The sequence below is a fragment of the Saccopteryx leptura genome, chromosome 3 (genome assembly GCF_036850995.1).
Source record: "Saccopteryx leptura isolate mSacLep1 chromosome 3, mSacLep1_pri_phased_curated, whole genome shotgun sequence".
Classification (NCBI taxonomy): Eukaryota; Metazoa; Chordata; class Mammalia; order Chiroptera; family Emballonuridae; genus Saccopteryx; species Saccopteryx leptura.
In genome coordinates this window covers 136540929-136555926 of record NC_089505.1, presented here as the reverse complement: position 1 = coordinate 136555926, position 14998 = coordinate 136540929, and the positions used below count along the sequence as shown (strand labels likewise).

General features: G+C 37.5%; 1 non-coding gene across 1 annotated transcript; it reads left to right on the top strand.

Annotated features, from left to right (window-relative positions):
- Positions 1–8585: 8585 nt before the first annotated feature.
- LOC136401600 (small nucleolar RNA SNORA2/SNORA34 family) lies at positions 8586–8721 on the top strand. The gene has a single exon (XR_010750623.1). It is a non-coding gene; the product is annotated as a small nucleolar RNA SNORA2/SNORA34 family (small nucleolar RNA).
- Positions 8722–14998: the final 6277 nt, after the last annotated feature.

Sequence of the window (14998 nt, the reverse complement as noted above, 5' to 3'; positions counted from 1 at the left end):
AAAAGAATAAACTAGAATGTAAACATAACTCTGTCACATGTAGCTATGTAGCTTGGGCAAGAAATTCTATCTTTTGGAGCTTCAGTTTCCTCGTCTGTATGAAGAAAATAAGGGACTATATAATTTTTAAGGTCTCTTAAAACTTTGGCAGCTTTCAAAGATATATGTCAATATGTCATTTTTCAAGTGATGCCAGTTCACTCTAAATCTCTTATTGTGATCACATTAGTGTCAACTAAAAGTCCTTCTCTATTGCCGAAGGCAGGAATGAATATATCCTTAATCTAATATTCTACCCCTGAATAATTGAGGTGATTATGTAATTAACTTTCTCTCAGAAAGTATAATCCTAATTTTTTTTACTCCATCATTTTGTAAGAACAAAGAAGTATGACAATTTGTCTTTACCATGCAGGTCTCTAAATGGATACCCATTCTTCATAAAGTTCATAAAGAAGTTAGTACATATTTAGCTTGTGGCGAAGATCTGAGAGGAACTTAGAGAGGATAACAGCTTAGTATGGGAAGGTAATAGCTTCAGAACTCACAGGTTCCTACGTTATGCCTGACATTATAAATGCTGACACAGAAAATTCTGTCATATTTCAAGAGATCTTCATGAAATCTTGCTAACTTCTGGGTTTAATAAGACACAGGATATTAGTGTGTCATATAAGTCTAATTAAAAAAAAACAAGCAAAAATAAAAAGTTAGGGCTCTCTAGCTCATTGCATTCTTATAGTAAAATATGATAAATATTTGGCGTGGTAAATAAAGCAAAGTTAGTGTTCACTTATAATTTCTAGGAAAGGAACAATATGGTTCATTAAATCCACAGACAATTCCAAAATTAAGTGGCTTCAACCATTTAGTGAATCAAGTAGATCTGCAGTAGAATATCAGCTGGGTAGCCTTGGGCAATTTGATTAATCTCCCTAAATCTCAATTTTCTTCCCTATAAAGCACAGATTTCTGTTTATGGCATAAAAGTAAGATAATGCATACAGAGTGCCTAGAATAGTAATACTCAGCAAAGAGAAGTTACAGTTAATCGTGAGTCCATCAGAGCAGGAACCTTGCCTGTTTTGTTCACCTATTTCCAGTGCAGAGACAAGGTGTGTAGATTATTACTCTGGCCAGCAGCTCCAACTTCTTTCCATGGCCTTGTTACATTGTTTATCAAGTAGAAATCACTTGGTTTGGACTTTTTGGCCTTTAATTTCCTCTGTTCATCACTAACAAAGAATACACCATTTGAAAAACAAAAATAAGAAAGAAAAATCCTACATAAGATACCAATCCCTGGGGAATTAAGGCATGAGTATGAACCAAAGAAACCATGGCCCACATGAAATAGAACCACTAATCACAAAATAGGTACTTCGGAAAGCTGTACTAACTACCTTTACAAAAGCCACTATTTTGGTGAGCTTCTGCTTGGTGAAACTTCTCTCACAAACATGTGAATTGGGTTGAATGTAGAATTCCTATGGATAGTTTGTAATTCAGTCTGGCAGATGAATGAAACAGAGGTTCTAGACAATTTATCCCAGATCCATCAGCAACCAAATCAAAATTAGAATGTACATTGCTTAATTTCCCTAATCATTGTTCAATTATTGACCATACTTAAAGTATTTGCTTCCTATATTGAGAGAGAATTTGGTTAGTGGAATAAAGCAACCTTAGAAAACAAGGTATATAATGTGTGTTCTCAATCTTCCTTCGGAGAATTCAGACTGAATTTGCAACACACCAGAATAAATCTTAAGAAGATCAATGAATGATCTGCCCAGGGGTCCTTCTTCCCCGATTGAGAATTGATTCTGGCTCACTTTCATATGAACATTCCTTTAGTGTGGCAAACATTGGTTGAGATTGTGCCATCCCCAAATTGTACCAAATCTATGCTTTATCAATCGTCTCCTGTGAAATGAGTCAGTTGGCAAACACAAAACCATGCAAAAAGATTCACACCAAAACAATACTATTGCAGTCCAACCTTTCTGTAATTACAGAGAGTTAAAATGGTTATTGGTAAAGCTGATGTCAATGAAGACACAATATAAAACTTAAGAGAAGAAAAGAGAGTTAGGGAAATATGCCAGAGAGGGGGCCAAACCATAAAAAAGAAACCTGGTATCAAATGACCTAGGTCCCTGGTAACGCATGGTATATGACATGAACTCACAGCAAAACCACACTGAGACTTCCATCCTTGGCCACTCCCACACCTGTGAGAAGAAATAGGAATTGGAGGAGATAGCAGGGGAAGAGATAAGTTTATGAGAAGCATTGCCACAGATAGAACTTGGGCTAAAACTTGGGTATCTTGTTCTTTGTACCCACGGTTGGATATACCAAGTTAACGGATAAACTCTGAGATGAATCTAAATCTTCACCTTCATATCAACTTGTTTACAGCTTTTGATGAGATTTTTAAGGTTCTAAGGCCTAGTCTATTTAAATATAAACAATTATAATAATCTTGGTATTTCTTTTCTTTACATGCTTCTATTAAGAAAGGAGCCTTCTTTACGCCGTGGAAATCAGGTAATCCATAGTCAAGGTCTATGTGTGTCATGAGGAGAATCTGAATTGAATCAGAAATGTGGGTTTGGTTCAATTTCCAGAGCATATCAAGCAACTTTAATGGATCACAGTGAGCCTACTCTAGTTCTTCTTGAGGAGTTGATGTGTACATGTGCATAAAATGTGTATTTGAAGTATATTAATACAATTCTATCTCAACAGATTTAATTCTTAAATGCTACATATACTTGTTTAATCTCCCATTTTAAAAGAAGAAAAGGTTAGATTATAACATCAGGTTAGCTCTCTTTGAAACAGGTAATAATTAAGTTGATTCACTGTTGCAATTACTGTCAAATCCCCCTTAATTACCAGAGATTTTATAGCAGCTTCATTATATGTCTGCCGTAATGCATTGTGGCCCTAAGGAGAAGTGTTGCAGGAAATTCTGCATAGCACGGGTAATTCTAACCTGCAGTTACAGCTCCCAGCAAAAACTCCTGCACTAAATTTATCTTTTCTTGACATTTCTCCCTGTTACTCAAGCAGTTAAACGAGGTAACATTACTAAAATACTATACCTACCTAACTTTGAAAGTTAGAATTGATTTCTCCATGGATATTAGAAACAACAGCAACAACAACAACAACAAAAATAGACAAAGGGATAAATTAACCTCCACTAATTCCTGAAGATTAAATTATATTTAGATTGTGCATTCAAATAGATGTGTCTAAATCACAAATATACCTCATATGTCTTCTTCTTAGGGATATTTCGTGTACAATAAGCAAAACAAAAATTATTCCTGAGTCCCTAACAGAAAATCTTGAAGAGGATAATCAATTTACCAATGAGTTTTCAACTAATTTCTGGGGAAAGTAATCTTTTTAAAAAAGGTCATTTTTAAGTTTCCATACCACTGCTTGTTTTCATTAGAAAAATCTTGACAAATCAGAGCCTGTAAGTTGAGTCAAGTTCAAAACAGATAGCTGAATAATGTCTCTCACAGATCCCTTCTAAGCAAGGAATGTCCTCCACGGAATATATTAGATTCAGAAAGGGCTGCAGTGTCAATGACACTATTGGCAGCTGTGTTAACAGTGAAGGGCCTGGCTTTGTACAGCAATCCAGTTATTAAATTTCTCCAGAGACCATGACTCATTAATCAAATATTCATACATCTCTGTACATACACACTGAACAGAGAAGACCCTCAGAGCTGAGCATCCCCAGACAAGCGCTCTTTCATGGAACACTGACAAAAACCCAAGAACATGCGGTCATGTTTTGCATTTCTAATGCACTATGTACTCTTTAATACTCCGTTTCCTAAAAACAGAACACAAATGATCTTACTGATCACAAGTGTTAAAAGGTTACAATTAAAATTATTCCATTATTGCTTCATACCATCTTTTTTTAAAATGAGGACAGTGAAGCAATTCTTCTGTTCTTTGTTTACCATCAAACAAGTAATTTTTTTCCCAGGCGGATGAAGAAACCCAGGGCCATGCTCCTATTAATACAAGAATTTGTATTAGCATGAAAACAACAAATCACTACTTGCACTGGGGAGGCCGAATAACTTCACATATTAGCAGACATGAACTTGCTATATTTTGCAAAGTCCACGGTCTGTTGTACAGCACTGGGAGTTTCCCCCCCTATCGGACAGCAACAAAAGGTCTTTCTCAATTGCGGTCTCTGGAAAATTGGGGTCTGAAGGCCAAGCAAAGAAAAAAAGCCTCAAAATGTCGCCTCATAAGGCTACTAAGATCAGACTCTTCCCCTCCGCATGGGCAGGATGTACTATGCAAAGGGAAGAGACAAAGGGAGCATCTCACTTTCCACATTTCAAGAAGTTTCTTAAACAGTAGGAACCTGAATCTGAATGCCAGTAAAACAGAAGTAAACCTGTACCAACTCATCTCTTCTTCAGCCTCTCCAGTCTACTAACCAAACGGCTGTGTCTTTAAGCTGGGTTTTCCAAAAATTTTGCCCACACTAAGTCAAAGACTCCCCTGCTTTCATCCCCATGTAACTCAGTCATCCTCCACTCCAGGTGCCATTCTTTGCTAGCGTCTTTCGAACCTCCAACTCAGTTATGATGCGGGGAGAACTAGAGCAGGCTTTGGAGTCAGGATAGGTTTGGATCCCAGATCTGCGCATTATCTATCAATGGTGCTAACTCCGTGAGTTACCTTACCGTAGCTGACCCTAAGCTTTATCTGTGAAATGAGACTGTAAAAATCCTGATTTTCCCAAGAGCTTTGTGAAGATTAATCTAAATAATAAGTATTTATTCAATACTTAGTAAGTGCCCAGTAAATAGCAGTTATTGTCATTGGTATCATCATTGCAATCACTAATCCTCTATCTCCTCACCTTGACTCAAACTTTTACTTTTCCTGACAATACTAATTCCCTCCTAAACCCAACCAGCAAAGAGACTCCTTCATTTAAACCCCTCTGCTTCAGAGGGGTAGCTTTGCATGCTCACTGCCATGTGCTGGCTCTATCGTTTGACACCCTCTCTTACTGACGCTCACACTGTCGACTGTCGGCACTCAGAGCGCTGCGACTCCTCATTTCAGCCTGAACTTCTGTCTTACCTATCATTCTCACAACCTTCCATCATTCTATGTCTCCAACTTCCTCACTTTAAATCCTTTGGTGGTTTGGTAAAGTCTGTGGACCCATTCTCAATAAAATATTTTTAAGTGTAAGTGAAATGCATATGGTTATAAGGGGAAGAGGTTTTTTTAAAATACTTTTAAATGTGTAATATATAATCAATATATTTCTTCTTTATAAGTACATTAATAAGTGCTGATAGCAAGTTCCATAATTCAAAGCAGTGTAAATATTTTAAAATAACTGCATTAATAATGATATGAAAGTATTTATGATTCCTATTAATGACAAAATCCTGGGTACTGCTAATAGTACTATAGTTTGTTGCCTACATTATTTGTGGAAGGAAATATTATGTTTCAGCTAGATGTTGGTGAAACAAAAATGTGATTTTTTTGCATTCAAGTTCATGGACCTCTGAATTCTATTCATGGGTTCATCAGGTTAAGAAACCTCTCCATGAAATGACCACTCCTCAGCTCCATCTAAATTCACTAAGTTCATCCACAGACTATAGAATTATATATAGGTAAATCAGACTCTAAGGCTAGGGCTTGAGAACTCATCTTCCAATTTTAAATCTTCACATTTTAAAATATTAAAACTAAACCCCAGTTCTTCTGATTTCGATAACTTTTGTTTCTTCCTTCATAGCATCATTCCTCCTGTGTCTCTTTCCTAGGCATCTATCTACCTATGTAAGTATAAATTCCAGCCTGACATCAAGCCCTCAGTAATAAATGGCATACATGTTATCCTTATCACTCATTCTTCTATCCACATTATTGCAGGACGTTTATCATCATCCCCTTTCTAAAGCCAGCAATGCTCCCTAGTCAGGAGAACTACCAAAACCAGCCGCATGCACTTCAAATGTACCCTGTGGAGTAACCTTCCACCACAGTCCTACTCTCACTTATAAAAGATGTGCATGGACCCTACCTCTCGGTCCCTGTGCCATTTTCTTCTTAGCCCAAATAGTGCCTCTTCCTTGCTCGTATATCAATCATACCAGACTTGTAGGATTCATCTCAAATGTCACCACCTCCATGAAGATTACCCTAATCCCTTAACCAGATGGGATCTGTCTTTTGAAACCAAATATAATTTTATTTTGTAGAATTTCTATTACGTCTTCTCTTCCCCTCCCAAACGTGACACTTTGTGTATTTTCCCAACCTTAAGTAAATTTTTATGTTCCCTAATAGAAGTGTCAGTTTTCATTTCAATGTATTTTATAGAGCCTTACAAACAGTCAATATTGGAATGGAATTAAGAGATTCTAGGGGATTTTTTCTTCTTTTCTAATTCTTGTTTTCCTTTCAAATCTTAAGACAGAAATAAAATCTTTTTTGTTTTCTTTTACAGAACAATCTCATTTATGTTTAAAAATGAAGTCCAGTAATGATAAAAATAATACAATAAAACCAAGCACAGTTGGCCCTGGCCGGTTGGCTCAGCGGTAGAGCGTCGGCCTGGCGTGCGAGGGATTCCCGGCCAGGGCACATAGGAGAAGCGCCCTTTTGCTTCTCCACCCTCCCCCTCCTTCCTTTCTGTCTCTCTCTTCCCCTCCCGCAGCCAAGGCTCCATTGGAGCAAAGATGGCCCGGGCACTGGGGATGGCTCCTTGGCCTCTGCCCCAGGCGCTAGAGTGGCTCTGGTCGCGGCAGAGCGACTCCCCAGAGGGGCAGAGCATCGCCCCCTGGTGGGCAGAGCTTCGCCCCTGGTGGGCGTGCCGGGTGGATCCCGGTCGAGCGGATGCGGGAGTCTGTCTGACTGTCTCTCCCCGTTTCCAGCTTCAGAAAAAAAAAATACAAAAAACAAAACAAACAAACAAAAAAAAAACAAGCACAGTCAATGTCAGGAGTACAAGCAATAGTTGCTACTGGTTTAACAAAAAAGACCTGATTTGTTGCATATGTCAATTCCTGTGGTATAAATACTCCAACCATGACTAATTTTTAAATATTTTTAATTGAACTTACTGAGGTGACATTAGTTTATACAATTATATGGATTTCAGTATTCAATTCTATAACACATCATCTGTATATTGTACTGTGTGTTCACCACCCCAAGTCAAGTCTTCCATCACCATTTACCCCCCAAACCCTCTTCTACCTCCCCCACCACTTTCTCTCGTGTAACTCCATCTTTTTCATGCAGCTTCCCAACCCCTACCCCTCTGACAGCTGTCATTCTGTTGACAGAGATGATGCTTAATAAGTACCCACAATGTACCAGGCATTTTTCTAAGTGTTTTTGCACATTTTCTCAAATAATCTCCATAACAGTCCAATGTAATAGCTGCAATTATCTGTATTTTATAGACGAGGTTAAGGAACTTATTCAAGGCTATGTAGCTAGTAAGTAGCAAATCATTATTTGAGCAGAGCCAGTCTGACTCTATAGTTGAGCCAATTCATGAATGGAGATGGTCTCCATTGTGTAAGACTGAAGCTTGACAGAGAAATAACTGTTTTTCACTAAATAAGTATTCATAATTTTTTCCAAACTAGCAGTATTTTTTTTGAGTGACAGAGAGAGAAAGGGAGGCAGAGAGAGAAGCATCAATTCATAGTTGCTATCACTTTAGTTTTGCATTGATTGCTTTTCCTACATGTCTTGACCTGGGATTGACCTCAGGGTCAAGCCTAGCCAGCGTTCCTTGCTCAAGCCAGCGACCTAGGGCTCTGCAAGCCAGCCACCTGCTCAAGCTGATGAGTCCATGCTCTAGCTCAGGGGTCCCCAAACCACGGCCCGCGGGCCGCATGCGGCCCCCTGAGGCCATTTATCTGGCCCCCGCCACACTTCCAGAAGGGGCACCTCTTTCATTGGTGGTCAGTGAGAGGAGCACATTGACAATCTCATTAGCCAAAAGCAGGCCCATAGTTCCCATTGAAATACTGGTCAGTTTGTTGATTTAAATTTACTTGTTCTTTATTTTAAATATTGTATTTGTTCCCATTTTGTTTTTTTACTTTAAAATAAGATATGTGCAGTGTGCATAGGGATTTGTTCATAGTTTTTTTATAGTCCGGCCCTCCAATGGTCTGAGGGACAGTGAACTGGCCCCCTGTGTAAAAAGTTTGGGGACCCCTGCTCTAGCTGGTGGCCTCAGGGTCTTGAACCAGTGTTCTGGGTCCACACTTTATCCACTGCACCACCACTAGTCAGGTGCAAATCAGTAGTATTAAGTGAATATATAAAGTCTTCTTTTTGAAGCACTTGTTCTAGTTGATGCTATAGTATAATGCAATATACTATAATTTGATATGTTCTTATAGACTATGACTCTTGTTATAAGACCTGTATTTTACATGTCTTACTCCTTTCCAAACACGTATCTTTGGTGTTTGATGCCAATTTTATACTATATAAAAATTCAATAACACTTTACATTTTAAAAATAAAGTCTGGCTCTGAATCAAGGCCAGCAGTATGCTGAAGCTGTTGGTTTCAAGCAGAAGCCTAAAGACATGTCTTCTGTGGTCTATTGGCTATTTCAGAACTTAGCAACTGTAATTGTCAATTCATTAGAAAGAAATACCCCAAAACGTTTAAAATAAAGAAAAATTTTGCAGAAACTGACAAGCGATTCTAAAATTCACATGAAAATACAAGGGACTCAGAATTCTCAAAAAGATCTTGAAAAAGAACAAAGTTGAATGACTCACACTTCCCCATTTCAAAATTTACTACAAATCTATAGTAATCAAGATAGTGCGGTACTGGCATAGGATGGACATATCAGTGGGACAGAATTGAGAGTCCAGCAATAAAACCTTATGTTTATGGTGTTTATGGTCAACCAATTTTTGACAAGAAAGCAAAGCCCATGCAATGGGGAAAGAATAGTTCTTTCAACAAATGGTACTGGGACAACTGGATATCCACACGTAAAAGAAGAAAACTGGATACCTACCTCAGACCATATACAAAAGTCAAATCAAAATGAATTTTTAATAAAACCTAAATGTAAGAGCTAAAACTCTTAGAAGGAAGTATAGGTATAGATATTTGAAACCTTGGATTAAATAATGGCTTTTTAAATATAACACCAACAGCACAAGCAACCAGAGAAAAAATAGAAAGCAGATAAATTGGACTTTATGAAAATTAAACCCGTTTGTGTTTCAAAAGATTCCATCAAGAAAGCAAAAAGACAGGCCTGACCTGCAGTGGCGCAGTAGGTAAAAGTGTCGACCTGGATGCTGAGGTTGCTGGTCTGAAACCCTGGGCTTGCCTGGTCAAGGCACATATGGAAGTTGATGCTTTCTGCTCCTCCCCCCCTTCTCTCTCTCTCTCTCTCTCTCTGTCTCCTCTCTCTAAAATGAATAAATTAAAAAAAAGAAAGCAAAAAGACAAACCACAGAATTGGAGAAAATGTCTATAAATCATATATTTGATAAAGGACTTGTATCCTGAATATGCAAAGAACTCTTTTTTTAATTGATTTTAATTTATTGTGTTTACATAGATCCTAGTGTTGCCCTGAATGGATCCTCCCTTACAACTCACTAATATAAAGACAAATAATCTAATTTAAAATGAGGAAAGAATTTGAACACATATTTCTCCAAAGAAGATATATAAATGGCCAACAAGAACATGAAAATATATTCAACATCATTAGTCACAAGGAAAATGCAACCACAATAAGGTACCATTTTACACACGAAGGATGGCTAGACAATAACAAGGGTTGGTGAAGAAGTAGAAAGTTATAACCCTCATACATTGCTGGTGGATTTATAAAATGGTGCAGCCACTTTGAAAAACAGTTTGACAGTTCCTTTAGTTAAATGTAAAGCAACCATAAAAACAGCAATTCCACTCCTAGGAATATACACAGGAGAAATGAAAACAATGTTCATTACAGAATTATTCATAATAGCCGAAAAGTGGTAACAAACCAAATGTCTATCAACTGATGAATAAACAATAAGTGGTACGCCAATCTAATGGAATATTATTCAGTCACAGAAAAGAATAAAGCACCAATGATACATACTACAAATCTTGAAAACATTATGCTAAATGAAAAGCATCAAACACAAACGGCCACATATTTTATGATTCCTTTATATGAAATACCTGAAATAGGCAAATCCATGCAAACACAAAGTAGATTAGTTACTGGGTCAGGTTCTTTTTTTTTTTTTTTGTAATGAAAATGTTCTGGAATTTGATAGTGGTGATCATTGCTCAACTTGGTGAAAATAAAAAACCACTCACTGAATTGTATATTTTAAAAGAATAAATTACAATTTAATAATGCTGTTACTTAAACACACACAAGCTACCACTTCACACCCACTATCAAAATCAAAAAGATATTAGACTTTCACATGTAATCTGATTTCCCTAAATCACTTTATAAAGTTGGAATTTTTGAACATCCGCTAACAAACACTTTGAGCTGAGGCTGCTTGCCAGCCAATACCACCATCTTTGTACTGCAGCTTATACAATATTGGATATTACATTTCATTTTCCCTTATTTTGAAAACATGACAGGGAAATGGAAAAATGAAAGTGCTAAAACTCATGATAAAATATGTAGGTCTCATAAATTTAATATAATTAGTGTAAAGATAGAAACAATCAGCCTCAAAGACATGCTCACTGGACTTTGACTCAATCAACTGTGTGTTTAACTACAAAAGAACAAAAATAAAAACACCTAAAAAATGCTGGAACTACATTAACCAAGATCATGTCACGCCTATATAATTAAAAATAACTTTATAATTTTAAAAGTATTTTTGTAATATTTTATACTCTCTCAGACATTGTTTTAAAACTTCCTTCATATTCAACTGTTTTGTTTACAGGAACACATTATGTACAAAAATAAGAATCTCTCTACGTATAGACTGGCTGCTAGCCACAAAACTGGCCAAGCACAGTGGGGTCAAGATTAGGAACCAGCCATAAGACACAGGAAAACCTACTATGAAAGAGGCTTAAGACAATGTCTGCATACAAATCAAAATATGAAAGACTGAGTGGTGGCCTTCTCCATCAAAGAAAATAGTTAAATTTTAAAAATCAGAATAAATATTCAGCTTATATAACATACTTACAGTAATGTGAATAAGAATACAAAATAGAAGGGAATATAGACAAGTCAAAATAATATGTTGAGATAGCAGAAATGTGGGGTGGATTTTTTTCTGTACTATCTATTTTAAATATTTTGGTGGAATTAATTTAAATATATATGTATCTAAATTGGAACAATTACTAAGTTGAATGCGGATGACAGACTCTCCTAACTTGTTCCATTATGCGATCATCCAAATCCCAGGACTTATAGTGTCGCCTTAATCCCAGATCCAATTCCCCATCTTCAATTCATTACCTATAATTTAATACAAGTGAATTGATCAGAACAGTGCTAGGCAAATACCAAGTAGTATGTAAATATTAGCCACAGGCATGCCACTTTGCACAACTCCAGGGAGTGACATTCACATAATATTCACTAAAAATAGTGCTCCCTGGTGCTGTGCAACATGGCAGCCCCATACCCACTTTCTAGTATCGCTGAGAATTTACTTTCTTCCAACACCTGCATCTTTAAATCACCAGAGCCTGGAAGCCTCTTTAATTCATATATTTTTATCTGTGCCAGTTTACTAGGGTGTATTTGCCTAGACACACTCAAAACTTGTTATCAATAATTCTCTCATCCTTTTGTTATGACTCATATTGAATTTCTACCTTTCCTTTGTTTACCCTTCCTGCTTATAAAATAACTCATGAATTCCTAATTCTTATTAATTTATATCATCTTAGTATAAAATAGAAATATAACATTTAAAATTATCAATTTAATTTTCAATAATTTTAATGGAAAATAATTCTCTGCAGAATTTTTTTAAATTATTTTTATTTATTTATAAATTTTTAGAGAAGAGAGACACAGAGAGAGAGAGAGAGAGAGAAGGGAGAAGGGTAGGAGGAGAAACAGGAAGCATCAACTCCCATATGTGCCTTGACCAGGCAAGTCCAGGGTTTTGAACCGGTGACATCAGCGTTCCAGGTCAATGCTTTATCCACTGCGCCACTACAGACCAGGCTCTGCAAAATTTTTTTATGATTCACTCTTAGATGACATCCAGTATTTGGACTGTTGACTTAAAATAGAAAAAGATTGAGTTTCTAAATTTCTGGAAGAATTGGTTGCAGGGTAGCAAAGAATTTTCTACCTAATAACAAACATGTATTCTACACTTTTAACATATTTTTCTTGTTCTGAAAGAAAAGTAAAATTTTATAACTGTAGTTGTGAATGTTTTGGGCCATTGATTGCCACCAATTGTCAAGGAGGACTGTAAAAAAAATAAAGGAAAATGCTAATTCAAAAATGTATCTGCAATACTGACTCTAAATATAATATTTTTCAAAGTTTATAGGCAAGAAGAAAGTCTTTATATACCCATGAAAAACACACAAGACTGCTTAAGATTTCTAAACTGATTTAAGATTCAAACTATAAAATGATATAAAATTTACATATTAGAATCAATAGGCTGTTTCCAGTTTTCCTGGTCTGATGTTTCATGTTCTCAGTATCTCAAGATATTTGGTCTAAAAGCTCAATGGACTAGACTACTTTGAATTGTGGTTGATGGACAATACCAAGGCTGTCATAAATATTACATGCTAAATATTCTCCTAAAACTTTTAAAAGACATTTGCTCTTCTTTTTATATAAAATAATAATCTCATCCTTTCTAGGAAATTACCTCTACTGATACATTCTGGGTATCTTGATTCTATTTTACTATTATTTTAAATTCTCAGTTTCCTCCTTATGTCTGTTTCATTAAGAATTCACATATTATTTAATATTTTTAAATGTTTCTTCATTATCTGTTCTTTCTCTTGTTTCTTCCTGTTTGGGGAAAATCCTTTATAATGTTTTTATGGTTGTATAGTCAAAAAGATATAGATAAACAATGTAAGCTACAAAAGTGATCTCTGTTAACCATGAAAATAAAACTTGTTCTAGTAGCAAATAAATTAGCAGATAAAAGAAAAAACTGTATTATTATGGTTTGACCAGAAGTACAGTGCTTTATGGCATTGAATAATAGAAAGCAACTAGAGTGCTCTAAAAAAAGTAGGGATTTCTGATATAAAATAGAGAGATTATACAGAAAAGTCATTTTTATTGTTTTGTTCCTTTAATTCTTCTAAAAACAAGATAGAATTAACATATATACTTTAAATATGTTTGCCCTCAGACAATGTTAAATACTAAGAACAGAAGAATATAAAAGTGACCTACAATTTTAATCCACTATAAGGCCCTGGCCAGTTGGCTCAGCGGTAGTGCATCAGCCCGTGTGTGGAAGTCCCAGGTTCAATTCCCAGTCAGGGCACACAGGAGAAGTGCCCATCTGCTTCTCCACCCTTCCCCTTCTCCTTCCTCTCTATCTTTCTCTTCCCCTCTCGCAGCCAAGGCTCCACTGGAGCAAAATTGGCTCAAGCACTAAGGACGGCTCCATGTCCTCTGCCTCAGGCGCTAGAATGGCTTTGGCTGCAATGGAGCAACGCCCCAGATGGGCAGAGCATCGCCCCCTGGTGGGCATGCTGGGTGGATCCCAGTTAGGCGCATGCGGGAGTCTGTCTGACTGCCTCCCGGCTTCTAAATTCAGAAAAATACAAAAAAAAAAATTTTTTTTAATCCACTAAAGTTTTCTTCTCACTAATAAAAATTTAATGGGGTTAGCTTAATGTAAAACAGAAAATAAAAACTGATACCTCAGGGAAATTCTTTTTGATATACTTACATTATACAGGACCTTTCCATTCACTCATCCAACAATAGATGAGTCTCAGGATTGCCTGCTGGTGGTTAATACATTGACAAAAGGGGGTTCAAAGTGTCAAGTCTTAGAAAAAAGAAAGAAAAGAAACCTTCACCATCAAAAGTCACATCAAGCATTTTAAAATTTCATTTCTGAGACCTTGGCCAGTTGGCCAGGGGTAGAGTGTCGGCCTTGCATGTGTATGTCCCAGTTTCGATTCGCAGGCAAGCCACATAGGAGAAGCAACCATCTGCTTCTCCACCCCTCCTGCCCTCTTTTTCTTCCCCTCCTGAAGCCATGGCTTGATTGGTTCAAATGGTTCCAGCGAGTTTGCCACCACACTGAGGCTCGTCGCCTCCACCTTGTGCTAAAAAAAATCTCAGGTGTTGAGCCCAGAGTAATGGCCCAGATAGGCACAGCATCCCTCTTAGGAGGCATGCCAGGTGGATCCCAGCCAGGCGCAAGCAGGAGTCTATCTTTCTGCCTCCCCTCCTCTCACTTAAAAGAAAAGAATTCAGACCCTGGCTGGTTAGCTCAGAGGTAGAGCGTCAGCCCAGTGTGTGGAAGTCCCAGGTTTGATTCCCAGTCAGGGCACACAGGAGGAGCAACCATCTGCTTCTCCACCCCTCTCCCTCTCCTGTGTCTCTCTTCCTCTCCCACAGCCAAGGCTCCATTGGAGCAAAGTTGGCCCGGGCGGTGAGGATGGCTCTATGGCCTCTGTCTCAGGCACTAGAATGGCTCTGGCCAAAATGGAGCAACGCCCCAGATGGGCAGAGCATCACTCCCTGGTGAGCATGCCGAGTGGATCCTGGTCAGGCACATGTGGGAGTTTGTCGGACTGCCTCCCTGCTTTTAACTTCAGAAAAATACAAGAAAAAATAAGAATTCTGACCCTGGCCGGTTGGCTTAGTGGTAGAGCATCAGCCTAGCATGTGTATATCCCAGGTTCAATTCCCGGCCAAGGCTCACAGGAGAAGTGCCATCTGCTTCTCCACCCTTCCCCT